The 18,270-nt window shown below is 38.3% G+C and overlaps 1 pseudogene; it reads right to left on the bottom strand.

Annotated features, from left to right (window-relative positions):
- Window positions 1-5,438: 5,438 nt before the first annotated feature.
- On the bottom strand, window positions 5,439-6,718 carry LOC113194212 (serine/threonine-protein kinase 24 pseudogene; annotated as a pseudogene).
- Between the last annotated feature and the right edge of the window lie 11,552 nt (window positions 6,719-18,270).

Genomic DNA, 18,270 nt, shown 5'->3' on the forward strand with positions numbered 1-18,270 from the left:
TTATTTTTAAATCAGGCACATGAACATAGAGTATTCAACATAGTCACTGGCCAAGAGTAAACATTTAATAAATGATACTTGCTCTCATAATATCTTTAATTTCTGTACCAAAAGTTTTTGATTGCTTTAATCCTTCTAAAGTAGTAGCCATTTGGAAAGGTTAAGCTTTTTTTTTTTCTACATTAACTACCAGTATCTGATTAGTCCATATTCTTTTATATACTGTGTGATGGTCATAACATCCAGGTGGAAGCACAGTAAGAATGAGTATCAGGTCCAGTTTAAATTGGATATTTCAGGTACATTAAACTACAAGTGAGAAGCTGTCTTATAAATGGAGCCATCCCTCCATTGTCAGCTAAGAGGACAATTCACGTGCTCATGCAAATGAGCCAGAGCTCTTCTGATGATTCCAGAGCATGGCAGCTACATACCTATGAGTTTCTGCCTTCTCTCTGACCATGTATTTAACCTTTGAGGCCACATACTGGCATTGAAGGTATATGGGTAGAATGAAATACATCCCCAGGGTTCTAAAAAAGCCCAAGTCTAGCTCAGCTGTAGAGGGGCTCTCTGTTGTGGTTAGAAGGTGTCCACAAAAGTCCATGTAGGAAGCTTAGGTCCCAGTGTGGCAGTGTTGGGAGGTGAGGCCCAATGAAAGGTGATTGAATCATGGGGGTGTTGCTTTCATGAATGGATTAATGTCACTGTTACAGGAGTGGAATGATCATCATGAGGGTGGGTTTGCTATAAAAGCAGGTTCAGACCTTTTCTCCCTTGCTCTCATCTCCCCTACCCTTCTGCCTTCTGCCATGGGATGATGCAGCATTAGATCCCTTCTCAAATGCTGTATTCTTGGAATTCCTTGCCTGCTGAACTATAAGTCAAATAAATCTCTTTTCTTTATAAATTACCCAGTCTCAGGTATTCTGTCATCACAGCAGAAAACTAACTAAAAGACTTAGCTTTCACATCTTTGCATTGGCTTCTGACAAACCATTCCTAAGGATTACAATGTCAGCATCTATTCTTCACCCTCATCTGTAGGGTGGTACTCTGATAGTAACCTAGGAAACGGAGAATCAGAGAAGGGAAACCCTGTGGTTGTGGCACTGCTGACATAGAAACACCAACATTTCAAACCCCAGAATCCTCAAGAATGAAAATGTAAAGACTATTCCCTTTATCACTGAAATTACTATCTTTGAACACTTACATGTTTCATTATTGAACATGCTTAAAAGTAACAAGAAATGCCATTTTATCAAATATTTCAAAGTTAGTAAATGTTCTGATGTGAACATTTTAAAAACTTCATATTAAACTAAAAATCTCTATTTCTAGAAGTGTATCTTAGTTTAAGAAAATTTAGTGGGGTAAACCTGTACTGAACAAATTGGCGAGAGAGCAAAGGCACAGACAGGTGAGTACCTTGACAAGGTCATAGGGTTAAACACTGGCAAAAGGCCCATTTGGACACAGACAGTCTGGCTCTGGAGTTCCTGTTTGTCTACCAAGCTACACACTTTTTCTCCTTTTACGAGTTGCTTCTTTATGTCCTTTACTAGTTGTTCTTTTCCTCAGATATTTTAAGAGTACTTGGAATAATAAACTTTTCTATGTACTTGTTGCAAATGTTTTTCTAGTTTGTTCCTTATCTCTTACATCATGTACATGTTTTGGGTTTTAAAAACTTTGATATTTTTTAGAAAGTTGGTTCAACATGTCTTAGGCTCTTCAAGATTGGATAGGAGATATAAGGATAGGTAGAAGGGAGACATGAGGGACAACACAAGAGTGGCCACGTTTTAAAGTCCAGATTTAAAGTCCACTTCCATGTGGATTTAAAGTTTGGATTTAAAGTCACTTTTACATATCATGACCACAAACAGCACTATTAAGCAAGCCAATGATTAGACCTTACCCACAGGTCTACCAATGTACTATGCTCAAAACTGAACACATAAAAACAAAACAGAAGAAAATAATTGCTTCCTCCTGATAGCAATTGACACATCAGTATTTGACTCCTCTACCCGTCCTGGTAATCGTCAACATGCTCAGTTATTAACACAAGGAGAGCCCCAAACACCCTCTTAGGTCATGTCCTTGTACTATTTATGTTACATATGGGAATATAGTTAGTTGCAGTTATCACATTCCTCTCCAACACCCATACTCCACCTTCTTTCAGAGTATTTCTTTCTTTCTTAATAAATTCAATCTGTAACTCCTTGACCCATAGCTTCAGTTCCTTTTTACAATGATGTCAAGGACCATTAGGACCTGTTTTGAGGTCCATTTCCCTTTTGGGGGACCTCCTCAGGACCCTAGTCATGGTGATATCCTGAATGATTTTAAAAGATTTTAAAACCATTCTTCCATCATAAAAGTACTCATTTTATTTACCCATTTGTTTTCTAATTTTCTTTTTACATCAATTCTCTAATCCATATGGAATTTATTTTGGCAGAATATAAAGCTCCAACTGAATTTTTTTCTCAAATGACTACATATAATTACCCCTAAATAAGTTTATTGATTAATAAATCTTTTAACATAGATTTAAAGCCACCATTTGATCATATCTTAAATTCTTTTATATAATTGAATCTCTTTTAATAATATTCCTTTCACTAACCCTGGAACAAAACATTGTATTTATGATTTTATTTTTATACATTGTTTTATGATTTTATTTTTGTACATTGGAATATCCAGTAGGAAAAGTCCTTACCTCATCATACTTTTTAAAAAATAGACTCATTGTTATGACTGAACATTTGTACAACTCCCCATCCCTGTTTTAGTTAGCTTTTGGGTCACAGTTACCAAAACACCTGAAAACAACAACTTAGAGGAGGATAAGTTGTCAAGAAGCATCCATGGACTGTGTGTGTGAGCTATGAGCATTTGAGCATATAGTCTGGTGTTAGGTGCTTTTTTGGGTTGTGAGAGTGCTGAAGTCTGGCTGGGCACAATTCAGGAGCCACTTGTCAAAAGAAACAAACTTTATTTTTAGAACACACACACCAAACCACACAGCTCCTCAGGAAAAACCTTCAGAGCCCAACTGCCACCACCGGCTTCCTACAAGCCTCTCAACCTCCCCCACTCCTCCTGCTCTTGAGGCTGATTGGCTGGGTCACGTGGGCAGAGCCAAAAAAAGTCCCCCAATGAGCAGCTCCGTGGTCTGAAAGGGCAGGGAAACAGCCCAATGAGCATTACCTCAGAGGAGCCAATCAGTTGGCAGCTAGAAGTTTGCTGGGGCCGCTTTGAGCCAATCATCAACTGGCAGCTGTAAGTTTGCTGGCAGCTGGAAGTTTGCTGGGGCTCCTTTGGCTGTGGCTCTCAACATGGGAGCATGTGTGCCTTTTCTCTCTCTGACACAGCAGCTGAGATGGGAGTGACTTGCCAAGCTGTCAGTCAATCTCCTGACCACAGGACCAATAAGACTCCACCTTTCAAAACCTGATCTCTTGCCTTATTTGAGTGGAACTTTCCATCTAATGCCTTTCCCCTAAATAAATAGAGGGGTTCACGGTGTGCTCTCTCTCTTGCCTCCCTTGCTCCCCTTGCCCTCCAGCGTGGGAGCTGAAACCTGAGGTCTCAGAGCCATCCTTGACCCCCCAAAAAGGTCTTTCTGTGTTTGTGTGGTTTTGTAGTTGCCCGCCTGGCCAGCTGGGGACAATAAGTTTACTTGGGGCTCACAGTTTCAGAGGTCTCTCAGTCCATAGAGTGCTGATTCCATTGCTGTGAGCTGGAGGTGAGGCTGCACATCATGAAGGAAGGACCCAATAGAGGAAATCTGCCTCCCTTCATTGTAGAGTCAGGAAGAAGAGAGAGAGAGGAATCGAGTGAAGATGGGCTTTTGCAGGGCATGCATGCCACCAGTGACCCAACTCTTCTAGCCACACTCTACCTGCCTAAAGTTACCATCCAGTCAGTTCATTCAAACTAGGATGGACTAATTAGGTTACAGCTTTTATAATCTAATCATTTTACCTCTAAACATTTCTGAATTAACACAAGAGCTTTGGGGCATAACTCATATCCAAACTATAACACTCTCCCCATTTATATGTCAAGATGCTAACCCTTGGTTGGAAAACTATTTAAGAATGGTTTTAGCAACAAAATCCTTTCTCTCTCGAAATTTCACAGGAATTTTTATAGGCATTGCGTCAACTTCAAATATTAATTTGGATAAAACAAACCTTCAAATAATCAAGGTTTGCCATTACGGAGCATTGGAACTCTCCTTTCATTCTAGTCTTTTTATAGTTTGTGTCACACATTTCTTACTAAATTTGTTCATAGATTTTGTTTTAAACTGTTGTGAATCTTTTCCTTTTCTTTGTATTTTCAAATTGATGGTTATTTTACCAAGACGTTTTTGAATTTTTTTGTGTCTATTTTTTAGCTAACCATATTACTGAGTTCTCTGTGTGTGTGTGTGTGTGTGTGTGTGTGTGTTATAAAATTGATTGGTATAAGCATCCAGATACTTCCAGGTGGGAAAGATGATATGCAGATTCCGCTAAGAGGTGCAACAGAAAATTGTGTGGGCAGGACAGTCCACTAAGTGCATGTCTCCAAACAAGGGTTAGATGAGAACGCTTCGTCTGGGGAAACTCAGAATAATAATTTAAAGTTTTATGAGACAAGATATGTTTCAATTACAAACACTAATAAGAAAGTACCATCGATTAAAAATGAAATCAATTCCTAAATGTACCAAAAGGGGTGAGGGGCAAATGAGATGGACAATTACATCTGTGGAGGTTCATACAGGAGTGTTCCATAGAGGGGCATTAATTATTGTTAATGGCAAACCCTGCAAATACAAAATAAAACTCAAATCACTGGTCACATGATTCAAAATTTACATGTAATAAAGGCAAGGCAATAGACTCAAGTTATGGCCTGTCAAATATTTACTCCACGCACATTATCTACAGAAGCATTTGGCAGATTTGTACACAGTGATTCCTTATGCACGCAAAAAAGGTTTCTGTAAAAATAACTACAAATCTGTACACAGATCCACAAGCAATTCTCCATCTCCTAGCAGAGTTTTCGATTTAAAGCAGGATACCTGAGGTTTCATGTCTTTAGTTGCCTTATCATAATCCCAAATATACACTTCAGGGGTTTTGTTATCAAAGACATTTTCCTTGAATATGTGCACTATGGTTAAAATTAAAAACAATAAAAAAGATAAAATAATTGCTTGAAGGAACTGGCTCTTACCACCCCATGCAAGAGACCTTATCAGGCTATGGCACAGGGAGGGCTGAGTGTGTCCCTGGATGGTTTGGCCTTGGGGGTGGCCCTCCAAGTTTCCTCCAGGAGAGTTGTCAAATGCTCTCATTGACTTTCAAAAGTTGGATGCAGAAAAAAGGAGGAAAAACAAAATCCCAAATGCCAAAGGAATATCAGTGGGATGAAGTTCCTTCACAATTTGCAGAATATCTCTGCAGTTGCTGCACCAGCTGGGCCTCCATGGTGTCGGAGATCCTGGGGCAGGCCTCTTCTGCCAGGTAGATGGCATCGCAGCTCCTCTATGGAGGGATCCCAGGTTCCCTCCACACGCTTGGCTCTTCTCCTTCAGCTCCACAAACAGAGGAGGAATAATCGTTGATAAACACTGAGAGATAGGCGTCTTTGAGATGTCTTTCATCATATTTCTTTTCAAATCCGATGCCCAAAGAGCTCCGTTTTCAAGAGTCTTGGGATCCTTCGCTCGGATGGTGAAGATCCTGTCCCTGCCTGGAGTCGCTACCTCCAGATGCCTGGCCATGTGTTTCCGCGTCAGAGCCAGAGTCGTCCGCTGCTCTGCTGCGCCTTCCCCCTCTTGCACCTGTTGATGAGCTCGGTCAAGTAGGACGTTTCCTTTGCATTGCGCGTTAGGAATTTGTGCTTCAGCAGCTCCTTAGCAGTGGGCACAAAGCTTGGCTTCTTGTCCAAACAGGCCTCCATGAGCTCCTTGAGTGGTTTGCTGTAGTTTCCTTCCAGCGTCAGGGGGTTGTTCTTTGGAATGAGGAATAAAACCTTCATGGGATGCAGCTCGGAATGAGGGGGCTCCCCTTTCATCAGTTCTATAGCTGTTATACTCAGTGACCAGATGTCCACTTGGAGTTGTAAGCTGACTGTTTAATGACGTCGGGCGCCCTCCAGAAGGGGGTGCCCACGAAGGTGTTCCACTTTATCTGGGTATCTGTCAGCTGGCCCGCCACTCCAAAGTCAGCCAGCTTCAGCTCTCCAAGCTCGGAGTGCAGAACGTTGGCGGCTTTGATGTCTCTGTGGATTTTCTTCTCTGAATGCAGATAATCAAGTCCGTTCAGAATTTCTCTTAATATGGTGACAATCTGAGTTTCATCAAAAGGGCCAGGTTCTGATAGATCAAATGCAGAGCCTCCGCCAAGGTTTTCCATTATTATCCACAATGTAGTATCCTTCAAGTAGGATCCATAATATTTGATTACATACGGACTGTCACACGGACTCAGCACTGTGATTTCTTGTTGACTGTCCTCTATTTCATCTTCTGCTTCTTCCAGTTCAGTGATTTTTATGGCGACCACTTTTTGAGTCCGAATGTCAATACCTTTGAACACCTCATCAAAAGAGCCCTTTCCAATTTTCTCCAGTTTTGTAAAAAGCTCTTCTGGTCTGCTTTTAAGTGTAGGCCCAACTGCACCAGGGAGTGGGCCATGCCACTCAGGAAGGCCATTTCCTGGCTCAGGTCTGCGGGGCTCAGCTGCAGGCGGCATCTGCATGCACCCTGCCAGGGAGGAGTAGCGGGTGTGGGGGGGCGGGTCCTCTCGCCAGGTGTGTAGCTGTGTGCCCAAGCAGATGCACACGCGCATCCGAGCGGCCTGGGTCTGCTCGAGCTGGCCGCTCCGAGCCCAAGTGGGCAGCCAGCCAAGCTCTGCTGAGCTCTGCCCTGAGTTCTTTTTATTTCTAATAGTTTTTCAATACTTTTTCTTGGGTTTTAAAGTAGACAAATATGTTATTCGAAATTGTGGTAAATTGTTGCTCATGTGTGTACTTGCATATTTATACTTTTATATTATCTATCTACCTATCTATGTAATTGTATTGGTTAGCATTTCCAAGACAACCATAAGCCTACTATAAGTGAACAACCTTGTGTTTATCCTGATGTTAATCAAATTTTACTACAGAGCAATTTCAAAATTTTTAAGAGGCCCTTTAGTATCTTATGAATCTATATTTTGCCTGTCTCACACTAAAGAAGATATTGTCAATTTTTGCTTTTGTGGTTTTTATTGTTTTTATTATGGAAGCAACTGTGAAGCTAACTGTGTCTCTCTCCCATCTATCCTCACCTCCAAAATGCAGTCTGGAAGACTGGGGAAGAGATTGTGCTTAAGAATCACTTTAGGTTTTCACCATATAGCATGGTCCTAGTTGGTTGTTTGCTGAATCTTAAGGGATTTTGAAAGTTCTGCTAAGTTTTTTGATAGGACCTTATAACCTTGAATTACTATCATATGACTATAATAAATCCCCTTTATCACATGCTTTTAATATAATGTAAAATTTAAGGGTTTCACTTTAAAGAAATTTCTAGTAGATGATTTCAGCATGTAAAAATCACATGCCTCTTTAAAAAATGGTTTCAATCAGCAATTTAAATAACTGATTAGATATATAAAGTCAACTTTTCAATCAATTAGAAGTGAAAGGAATGCCAGTTACTCTAAACCAAAATTTGAAATTATGTAAATTTGAGCTATCTACATTTCTATGTATTAAATGCCTTTGAATGTATGTATATGGAGACTTATTTCCTGAGATAAAGGCTTTGATGGTCCTCAAAGACACAGTACCCTAGAATTTGAAATGATGGCATTTATTCTTTGTTATGTTTTGGATATAGTTTGAGTATGTGCTCCAAGTGATCATGTGCTGAAATTTTTTTTCATTCATTTTTAAATTGATTTTATTTTTTTAATACATGACATCAGAATGTATTGCAAGTCTTATTACACATATAGAGCACAATTTTTCATATCTCTGTTTGTATATAAAGTAGGTTGACACCCAATTTGAGTCTAAATACATGTACTTTGGATAATGATGTCCATCACATTCCACCATCCTTGCTAATCCCCTGCCTCCTCCCTTTCCCTCCCTACCCTCTTCCCTATGTAGAATTCATCTATTTATCCCATGTTCCACCTCCCTACCCACTATAAGTCAGCCTCCTCATATCAGAGAAAACATTTGGCATTTGGTTTTTTGGGATTGGCTAACTTCACTTAGCATTATCTTCTCCAATACCATCCATTTACCTGCAAATGCCATGATTTTATTTTTATTTTATTGCTGAGTAAAATTCCATTGTGTATATATGTCTCATTTTTAATCCATTCATCCACTGAAGATTAGAGGATCTAGATTGGCTCCACAGTTTAGCTATTGTGAATTGTGCTGCTATAAACATTGATGTGGCTGTGTTCCTGTAGTATGCTGTTTTTAAGTCCTTTGGGTATAGCCCAAGGAGAGGGATAGCTGGGTCAAATGGTGGTTCCCTTCCCAGATTTCCAAGGAATCTCCATACTGCTTTCCATATTGGCTGCACGAATCTTCAGTCCCACCAACAATGTATGAGTGTACCTTTTCCCACACATCCTTGCCAACACTTATTGTTGTTTGTCTTCATAATAGCTGCCATTCTGACTGGATTGAGATGATATCTTAGAGTAGTTTTGATTTGCATTTCTCTAATTGTTAGAGATGATGAGCATTTTTTCATGTTTGTTGATTGATTGTATATCATCTTCTGAGAAGAGTGTGTTCAGGTCCTTGGCCCATTTATTGATTAGATTATTTGTTTTTTTTTTGGTGCTAACCTTTTTGAGTTATTTATATACCCTAGAGATTAGTGCTCTATCTGATGTGTGAAGGGTAAAGATTTTCTCCCAGGATATAGGTTCTCTGTTCACCTCACAGATTATTTCTTTTGCTGAGAAAAAACATTTAGTTTGATTACATCCCATTTATTGATTCTTGGTTTTAACTCTTGCGCCATAGGAGTCTTATTAAGGAAGTTGGGGCCTAATTGCACATGATGAAGATTAGGGCCTACTTTTTCTTCTATTAGACATGGAGTCTCTGGTTTAATTCCTAGGTTCTTGATCCATTTTGAGTTAAGTTTTGTGCATGGTGAGAGATATGGGTTTAATTTCATTTTGTTGCATATGGATTTCCAGTTTTCCCAGCACCATTTGTTGAAAATGCTATCTTTTCTCCAGTGCATGTTTTTGGTACTGTTGTTTAATATAGGATAATTGTAATTTTGTGGGTTAGTTTCTATGGCCTCTATTCTGTACTTTGGTCTACCAGTCTGTTTTGGTGCCAATACCATGCTGTTTTTGTTACTATTGCTCTGTACTATAGTTTAAGGTCTGGTATAGCAATGCCAACTACTTCACTCTTGCTGCTAAGGATTGCTTTAGCTATTCTGGGTCTCTTATTTTTCCAGATGAATTTCATGATTGATTTTTCTATTTCTATGAGGAATACCATTGGGAGTTTGATCAGAATTGCATTAAATATGTATAGTGCTTTTGGTAGTATGGTCATTTTGATAATATTAATTCTGCCTATCCAAGAGCAATGTAGATCTTTCCATCTTTTAAGGTCTTCATTGATTTCTCTCTTTAGGGCTCTGTAATCTTCATCGTATAGATCTTTCACCTCTTTTGTTAAGTTGATTCCCAAGTGTCTTATTTTTTTTTTTTTTGAGGTTATTGTGAATGGGGTAGTTTTCCTCATTTCCTTCTCAGAGGCTTTGTCACTGATATACAGAAATGCTTTTGATTTTATATCCTGCTACTTTGCTAAGTTCATTTACTAGTTCTAGAAGTTTTCTGGGTCTTCTAGGTATAGAATCATTTTGTCAGCAAATAGTGATAATTTAAGTTCTTCTTTTCCTATACATATTCCTTTGATTTCTTTTGTCTAATTGCTCTTGCCAGTGTTGAATAGAAGTGGTGAAAGAGGGCATCTCTGTCTTGTTCCAGTTTTTAGAGGGAATGCCTTCAATTTTTCTCTGTTTAGAATGATGTTGACCTGGAGCTTAGCATAGATAGCTTTTATGTTGAGATATGTTCCTGTTATCCCTAGTTTTTTAGTGTTTTGAACATGAAGGGATGCTGTATTTTGTCAAATGCTTTTTCTGCATCTATTGAGATGATCATATGATTCTTATCTTTAAGTCTATTGATGTGATGAATTACACTAATTTATTTCCGTATGTTGAACCAACCTTGCAACTCTGGGATGAATCCCACTTGATCATGGCGCAGAATGTTTTTAATATGTTTATGTATTTGATTTGCCAGAATTTTATTGAAAATTTTTGCATCCATGTTCATTAGAGATATTGGTCTAAAGTTTTCTTTCTTTGATATGTCTTTGCCTGGTTTTGGGATCAGAGTGATACTGGCCTCATAGAATGAGTTTGGAAGTGCTGCCTCTTTTTTTTCTATTTCCTGAAATAAATTGGAGAGTATTGGTATTAGTTCTTCTTTAAAGGTCTTGTAGAACTTGGCTTGTAGAACTGGGCTTTTCTTGGTTGGTAAGCTTTTGATGGCTTCTTCTATTTTCTCACTTGATATTGGTCTGTTTAAATTGTGTATATCTTCCTGACTCAATATGGGCAAATCATATGAATTAAGAAATTTGTCAATGCCTTCAAAGTCTTTTATTTTATTGGAGGGTAAGATTTCAAAATAATTTCTAATTATCCTCTGTATTTCTGTAGTGTCTGTTGTGATATTATCTTTTTCATCATGTATGCTGGTAATTTGAGTTCTCTCTCTCCTTCTCTTCCTTAGTGTGGCTAAAGGTCTGTCAATTTTATTTATTTTTTTCAAAGAACCAATTTTTTGTTATGTAAATTTTTTCAATTGTTTCTTTTGTTTCAATTTCATTGATTCAGCTCTAATTTTAATTATTTCTTGCCTTCTACTGCTTTTGCTGCTGGTTTGTTCTTCTTTTTCTAGGGCTTTGAGATGTAGTAGGTCATTTATTTGTTGACTTTTTCTTCTTTTAAGGAATGAACTCCATGCAATGAATTTTCCTCTTAGTACTGCTTTTTTAGAGTCCCAGAGATTTCAATATGTTGTGTCTATGTTCTCATTTACCTCTATGAATTTTTTAATCTTCTCCTTGAGATCTTATGTGACCAATAGTTCATTCAGTAGCATATTGTATAGTCTCCATGTGATGGAGAAATTTTTATTTTTAATTTTGTCATTGATTTCCAATTTCATTCTGTTATGATCTGATAAAATGCATGTAGCTATCTCTATTTTTTTGTGTTTGCTAAGAGTTGCTTTGTGGCATAGTATATGGTCTATTTTAGAGAAGGATCATGTGTTATTGAGAAGAAAGTTTATCTGCTTGATGCAGGTTGAAATATTCTATATATGTAAGTTAAGTCTAAGTTATTGTGTTATTGAGTTCTATAGTTTCTTTATTCAACTTTTGTTTGGAAGATTTATCCAACAGTGAGAGAGGTGTTTTAAAGTCACCCAAGATTTTTGTATTGTGGTCAATTTGACTCCTGAAGTTGAGAAGCTGCACCATTGTGTGGGGCATATATATCTATGATTGTTATGTCTTGTTGGTGTATGGTTCCCTTGAGCAGTATGTAATGTCCATCTTTATCCCTTTTAATTAACCTTGGCTTGAAGTCTACTTTATTTGATATGAGGATGGAAACTCCTGCTTGCTTCCACAGTCCATGTGAGTGGTATGATTTTTCCCAACCTTTCACCTTCAGTCTGTGTATGTCTTTTCCTATCAGATGAGTCTCCTAGAGGCAGCATATTGTTGGGTCTTTTTAAAAATCCAATCTGCTAGCCTATGTCTTTTGATTGGTGAGTTTAAGCCATTAACATTTAGGGTTACTTTTGAGACATATTTGTTTATTGTTTCTTATTTTACTTGAATTGGTTTTCCTTTTTGATTAGTTATTCCTTTAGTGTACTACCTCCCTCTGCTGATTTTCATTGCTGTTTTTCATTTCCTCTTCATGAAATATTTTGCCAAGGATGTTTTGTAGTTCTTGTTTTCTAGCTATAAACTCTTTTAACTTTTGTTTATCATGGAATGTTTTTATTTCATCTTCAAATATAAAACTTAATTTTGCAGGATACAAGATTCTTGGTTGGCACCCATTCTCTTTCAGAACTTGATATATGTTGTTCCAGGATATTCTAGGTTTCAGGGTCTGTGTTGAAAAATCTGCCATTATGTAACTTGTTTTCCCTTATATGTAATCTGATTACTTTTTCTTGTGGCTTTTAAAATTTTCTCCTTATTCTGTATGTTGGGCATTTTTGTGGTGTGGGTCTATTGTGATTTTGTACACTCAGCATCCTGTAGACTTCTTGAATTTAGGTTTCCAATTCATTCTTCATGTTTGGAAAATTTTCTGATATTATTTCAATGAATAGATGGTTCATTCCTTTGGTTTGGACCTCTATGCCTTCCTCTATCCCCAAAACTCTTAAATTTGGTCTTTTTATGCTATCCCATATTTCTTGAATATTCTGCTCATGGTTTCTTATCATTTTCACTGTGTGGTCTATGTTCTTTTCAAGATGATTTATTTGATCTTCATTGTCTGATATCCTGTCTTCTAAGTGGTCTACTCTCTTGGTGATGCTTTCATTTGAGTTTTTAATTTGGTTTATTATTTCTTTCACTTCAAGGATTTCTGTTTTTTTTTTAAATTTTATTTTTTATTTTTGTATAACCTCTATCTCCCTGTTGAAGTGATATTTTGCTTCTTGGATTTGTTTATGAAGTTCTTTGTTGAAGTGATCTTTCACTGCCTATATTTGTTCTCTTATGTCTTCTTTGAGATCTCAAAACATTTTAACCATCTAAATCCTGAAATCTTTCTCTGTCATTTTTTTTTCTGTGTAGCTGTCAATGCTTATAATGATGTGTTGTCTTGATTTGTTTGGGTCACTTTCTTCTCTTGTCTTTTCATGTTGCTCATGTGTCTTCCTTTCCACTTTCCAGCTCTCTGGATCTGGTGTGTTATTGTTTTTACCCTATAAATTTGTAGTGCTCTTGTAGGTTTCCAAGATATTTCCTTTGTGAGGAAGGACATTGTTAACAGATCCCAATATCAACAATACATCACCTATGAACTAATTTTTGTTATTAAGACATTTACAGTTTAGTCTCAATGTCCAGAAATGTTGAGTTGTTGGATTCAATTATTATTTAAAATATAATCAGTAGTTTCATAAAAAGGTTTACAGTTTCTGCTGGTGGGCAATGAACTGGGGGTCAGGCATAGGACAATATGTTGAGGGGAGAAGATGTGACGGTATATAGTTAATACATCTTAGGAAATGTGAAGGAGAAATCTAGTGAAGAGGGTTAGTAGCAGGAGAATAGATAGGAGGTAATTTGGGGTAGACAATTATGTGGGAAGATGGTAGAGTACATAAAACAAACACACTTATGTTTTTAGAAAAATACAGGATGTTAAAATATTATAATTTGGAAGCTGAAGGAAAAAGAAAGAGGAAAAAAGGGAAAGAAAGAAAGAAAAAAGAGAGAAAAAAGATAAAAAGAGAAAAAAAGGGCTTATGCAATTCCTCTATATTATATTATTCAGGTGACTCAGTCCTCAAAGTCCTATTTCATGCAATGTTCTTGGTTTTACATATGTTGGGAATGTGAAAACCAGAGGATAGAAGGATAGAAGAGAAAGAAGAAGAGAAAAAAAATACTCTTTGAGATTCGTTTCCTTCTCTTCTCATCCAGTAGGTGGGGTTGTCTCATCCAGTAGGTGTCTCTGCCCTCAGGATGGTGTAGGCAACCAGGACGTGAAGACTGGACCTGGTGTGGAGCGCCTGGAAGTGGAAAGTGCCGCCCACCAGCCCCAGCAGGGAAATAGCGCCTCAAGGGTCTTTTTTTGTGACCATACATTGTCTGACTTGAGCCCCCGGTATTGTCTCCCTCTCTTGCCTGGAGATTTCCCTGGAGATTTCCTTATCTCTCTGTTAGGCTCCAGACTTTAGTTCCCTTCCCTCTCTTATTCATCAGGTCCCAACTGCACACGTCTCACCCCCAGGCTCACACCAGGTGGGTGGTGCCCTGTTCACATTGCACTCCTGTGAAACTGAGAGCTCTTCTTGTGGTGGGTGACCACTGTGCCTAGTTAATGATGTTGGGAGTGGGGAGGAATTGGAAATCAGGTACCTGCTCAAATGGCAATGCAATCTGATAGCCACCCCCCCCCACAAAATGGTGAGGAAGGTTTTCCAAGATGGAGTCCCTCTGCTTCCAGCACGGGCATGTCTGGTGATGTGGGGGGAGCTGGACAATGGCCTTGTGCTGTGGGTGGTAGCAGCTAAGTGACCTGTGTGGGAGTGCAGGGCAATCTGGAGTTCTGCAGAGGTGCTGATAGGTGTTAGTTGCTTAGTTGCTTGTGAGCCATGCGTGAGTTAGAATTTTAGGCTTTGGGTCCAGAGTCCAAAGACTTACTCAAGCCCAGAGGCTCTGATTTCTGCATGGGTGGTCACAGTGCTGTGATTTCTGAGAAAATCCACTGGCCCCTGGAGATCCGATCTGGGAACTGCCCCCACCTAATATGGTGAGAATGTTGAGCCAAGATGGCGGCGGTCTGCTTTCAGCGCCCGGGTGTCTGGTGAGGTTGGGGGAGCCGGGCGATGGCATTGTACTGTGGGTAGGTAGCAGCTGAGTGACCTGTGTGGGAGCAGAGCCATGGCATTATACTGTGAGTAGGTAGCAGCTGAATGACCTGTGTGGGAGCAGAGCGAAGTCTTGGTGGTCTGCAGATATGTTGATAGGTGATTCTGCTAAGGCGCTCACCGAGTGAACTGGAACTTAGGGCTTTTGCTCTTGCTCCAACACTGAGGCCCAGAACCCTGCGTGGGGTCATAGCACTGGTGATTTCTGCAGAGAGTAGCTGTATAGGGGGTCCTCTAACACTCTCAAGAGATGAAGTATTTCAACTAGGTGAGATCTGGATCACAGAGTAACACAGAATGCTGCCTCCCTCTGGTCCAACATCTTGAAACTCCCATGTGCTGAAATTTAATCCCCACTGTGAGGCATTAAGAGGGTGGAGGCTTGGATTAATTAAAGTGCTTATAAGTGGGCCTTTGGGAGGTGATTAGAATTAGATAAGGCCATCAAGGTGGAGCCCCCAGGATTATGATCGTGACATAAAAGATGGGAGAGGAACCAGGACACACACATGTGCTGCCTCCTCTCTTATGTGATATTCTGTATCACCTTGGGGTTCTGCCAGAAAGAAGGCCATCACCAGATGAGGCCTCTCAAACTTGGACTTCCAGAACCATAAGCCACAACAAACCTCTTATCTTTGATGTGTTCTATCTTAGAAAATTAGCCATGTACTGCTGACCAGAAGGTGTATTCAGTCATTGATGGATAAAATATTCTCTATGTCTGTTAAGTCTAAGTTATTAATTGTATTTCTTAGTTTTATAACTTTTTCATTTAGTTTTTGTTTAGGGGATCTATTCAGTGATGAGAGAGGCATGTTAAAGTCATCTAGTATTATTGTGTTGTGGTCTATTTTGTTCTTGAAATTCAGAGGGGATTTTTTTATGTACTTAGGTGTTCCATTGTTTGGGGTACAAATATTTACAATTGTTATATCCTGTTGATACATCATTCCTTTAAGTAATATGAATTGGCCTTCTTAGTTCCTTCTGATTCACTTTGGTTTGAAGTTTACTTTATCTGATATGAAGACAGAAACTCCTGCTTGTTTATGAGATCGATGTGAATGATATGTTTTTTCCTATCCTTTTACCTTCAGTCTGTGGATGTATTTGCCAATGAGGTGAATATGTTGGAGATAGCATATTGTTGGGTCTTGTTTTTTTATTCAATCTGCCAGTCTGTATCTTTTGATTAATGAGTTTAGGCTATTTACACTAAATATTATTATTGAGGGACATTTTTTCCCTGTCATTTTGATTTATTTCTTACTTTTAATTTGAATTAGTGTCTCCTTTGATTGATTATTCTTCTAGTGTAGTTCCTTCCTTTGCTTGTTATCAATTTTATTTTTTATTACTACTTCATGGAATAATTTATTGAGTGTGTTTTGTAGTACAGGTTTCTCATTATGATTTCTTTTAACTTTTATCATGGAAGGTTTTTATTTCATCATCAAATTTGAAGCTTAATTTTGCCAGATATAGTATTCTGGGTTAGCATTCATTTGCTTTCAGGGCTTGGTATATATCATTCCACAACCTCTTAGCTTTTAGCATTTGGGTTGAGAATCAGCTGAGATTCAATTAGTTTCCCTCTAAATGTGACCTGTTGTTTTTCTCTGGCAGCCTTGAAAATTTATCCTTACTCTGTAGGGCATTTTCATAATGATGTGCCTTGGTGTCACTCTGTATATTTTTGTATATGTGGAGTCCTGCAATCCTTCTGTATTTGATTTGATTTTTCATTTCATTCTTAAGGTCTGGGAAATTTTCAGATATTATTTCATTGAAAAGATTGTGCATTCTTTTGGTTTTTATATCTGAGCCTTCATCTATCTCAATAAATCTTAAGTTTGGGCTTTCCATGTTTTCCCATATTTCTTAAAAATACTGTTTGTGTTCTCTTAACAACTTTTCTCCATGGTCAACTTTATTTTTTAGATTATATATTTTGTCTTTGCTGCCTGAAATTCTGTCTTTTAATTGGTCTAGTCTGCTAGTGATGCTTTCCACTGAGATTTTAATTTGGTTTATTGATTCCTTCATTTTGAGAATTTCTGATTTATTCCTCTTCAGGATTTCTTACTCCTTATTGAAATGATCTTATACTTCTTTGATTTTCTCTCTGATTTTATTCCTTACATTACATTTTACCTCACAGATCAGTTTAACTATGAACTTTCTAAATTGCTTCTCTGACATATTTCCACTGTAATATCATTAAATTCTATGAATAAGGTATTTTGATTTTTTAAAAATTGTTTGTTCCCTTGATTTTTCATGTTTTTTTTTATTTGTCTACCCATTTATCAGTAAGAATCTCAGGCGGCAGAGCTTCTCCCCTATGAATATATAGTGTTCCTGAATATTTCTAGTACCTTGCTTTTAGGGGGAGACAAATAATAATAACCAATGAAATCAATATTCAACATTAAACGAAATACTTATTTCCTATTTTGGCATCTAAAATGTTAATTGGCATTGTAAACAGAAATGCTATGGCAGGCAGTTTCCAGCAGTACAGATATTATGTTTACTATTGCAAAAAATGAAGAGGGAGAATGCAGAGGAGATGCAAGATGTAACAACTGAGAGGGAGGATGAGAAAATATTAGTAAAGATTTAAAGGAAGACTGAAAGAGAGAATAATAGAATTTGGCTGTCAGTGAAAGAAAAGAGAGGAATAGAATCAAGGGAAATAAATAGAAGAAAAAACAATATAAGACAAACAAAAAATATATAAAACAAAACTAAGGCATACTAATAAAAAACTCTAGTCATGTCATGAAAAAACAAGAGTCAAGGAAATAACTACCTTCAAGAAATGCTTGAAATAAGAAGAGTCAAACAAATATGTACACATTCAAATGTCCATGGACCACTTAGCACACAAAAATTGAAAAAAAAAGTTTCTTGATGGAAGATGAAGCGATTATTTTCATTGCAACGGTTGAAAAATTGTCTTTATTTTTTTTTCTTGAGGTATGTATTGCATGCAAGAGTAGTAGCTGGGGGCTGTCAGTTCCTTTTTTACGTGTGTGGAGCTTGTCACTGTTGTCAGTTCTCGGCTTCCCTTCTCTGCAGTATGAGGTTGGATGGTTGGAGAGTGTTATCTACTCCACTCACAGTGAGTGATTGCTATAGAGTTTTGTGAGAGGGGTTCCCAGAAGCAGAGCTCCTGGAGGCAGTGTTTGGGTCTAGTTAGACCCCTGGTGCTTACCTCTAGAGCCCGGCTGCTTCCGCTTCACGCTGGGAGTCTGTACCCCTTGAATGTTCTCTGGGTTCCACTGGAGTGGTGGAGAAGCCAGTCCTTTGTCCCCCATTCACCTTCCACATCTTGGCCACCTGGGCTCAGTCCTAAAGCATATATTCATACCCACCCCCAACTGATCAAGTCCCTGGCGGTCCCTAGCTGATTGTGTGAACCATGAGACTCAAAATGTGAGGGACAACCAGGATCTTCCAGGTCTGAGTATTAGTAAAGAAT

Source organism: Urocitellus parryii, chromosome 10 (assembly GCF_045843805.1).
Source record: "Urocitellus parryii isolate mUroPar1 chromosome 10, mUroPar1.hap1, whole genome shotgun sequence".
NCBI lineage: Eukaryota > Metazoa > Chordata > Mammalia > Rodentia > Sciuridae > Urocitellus > Urocitellus parryii.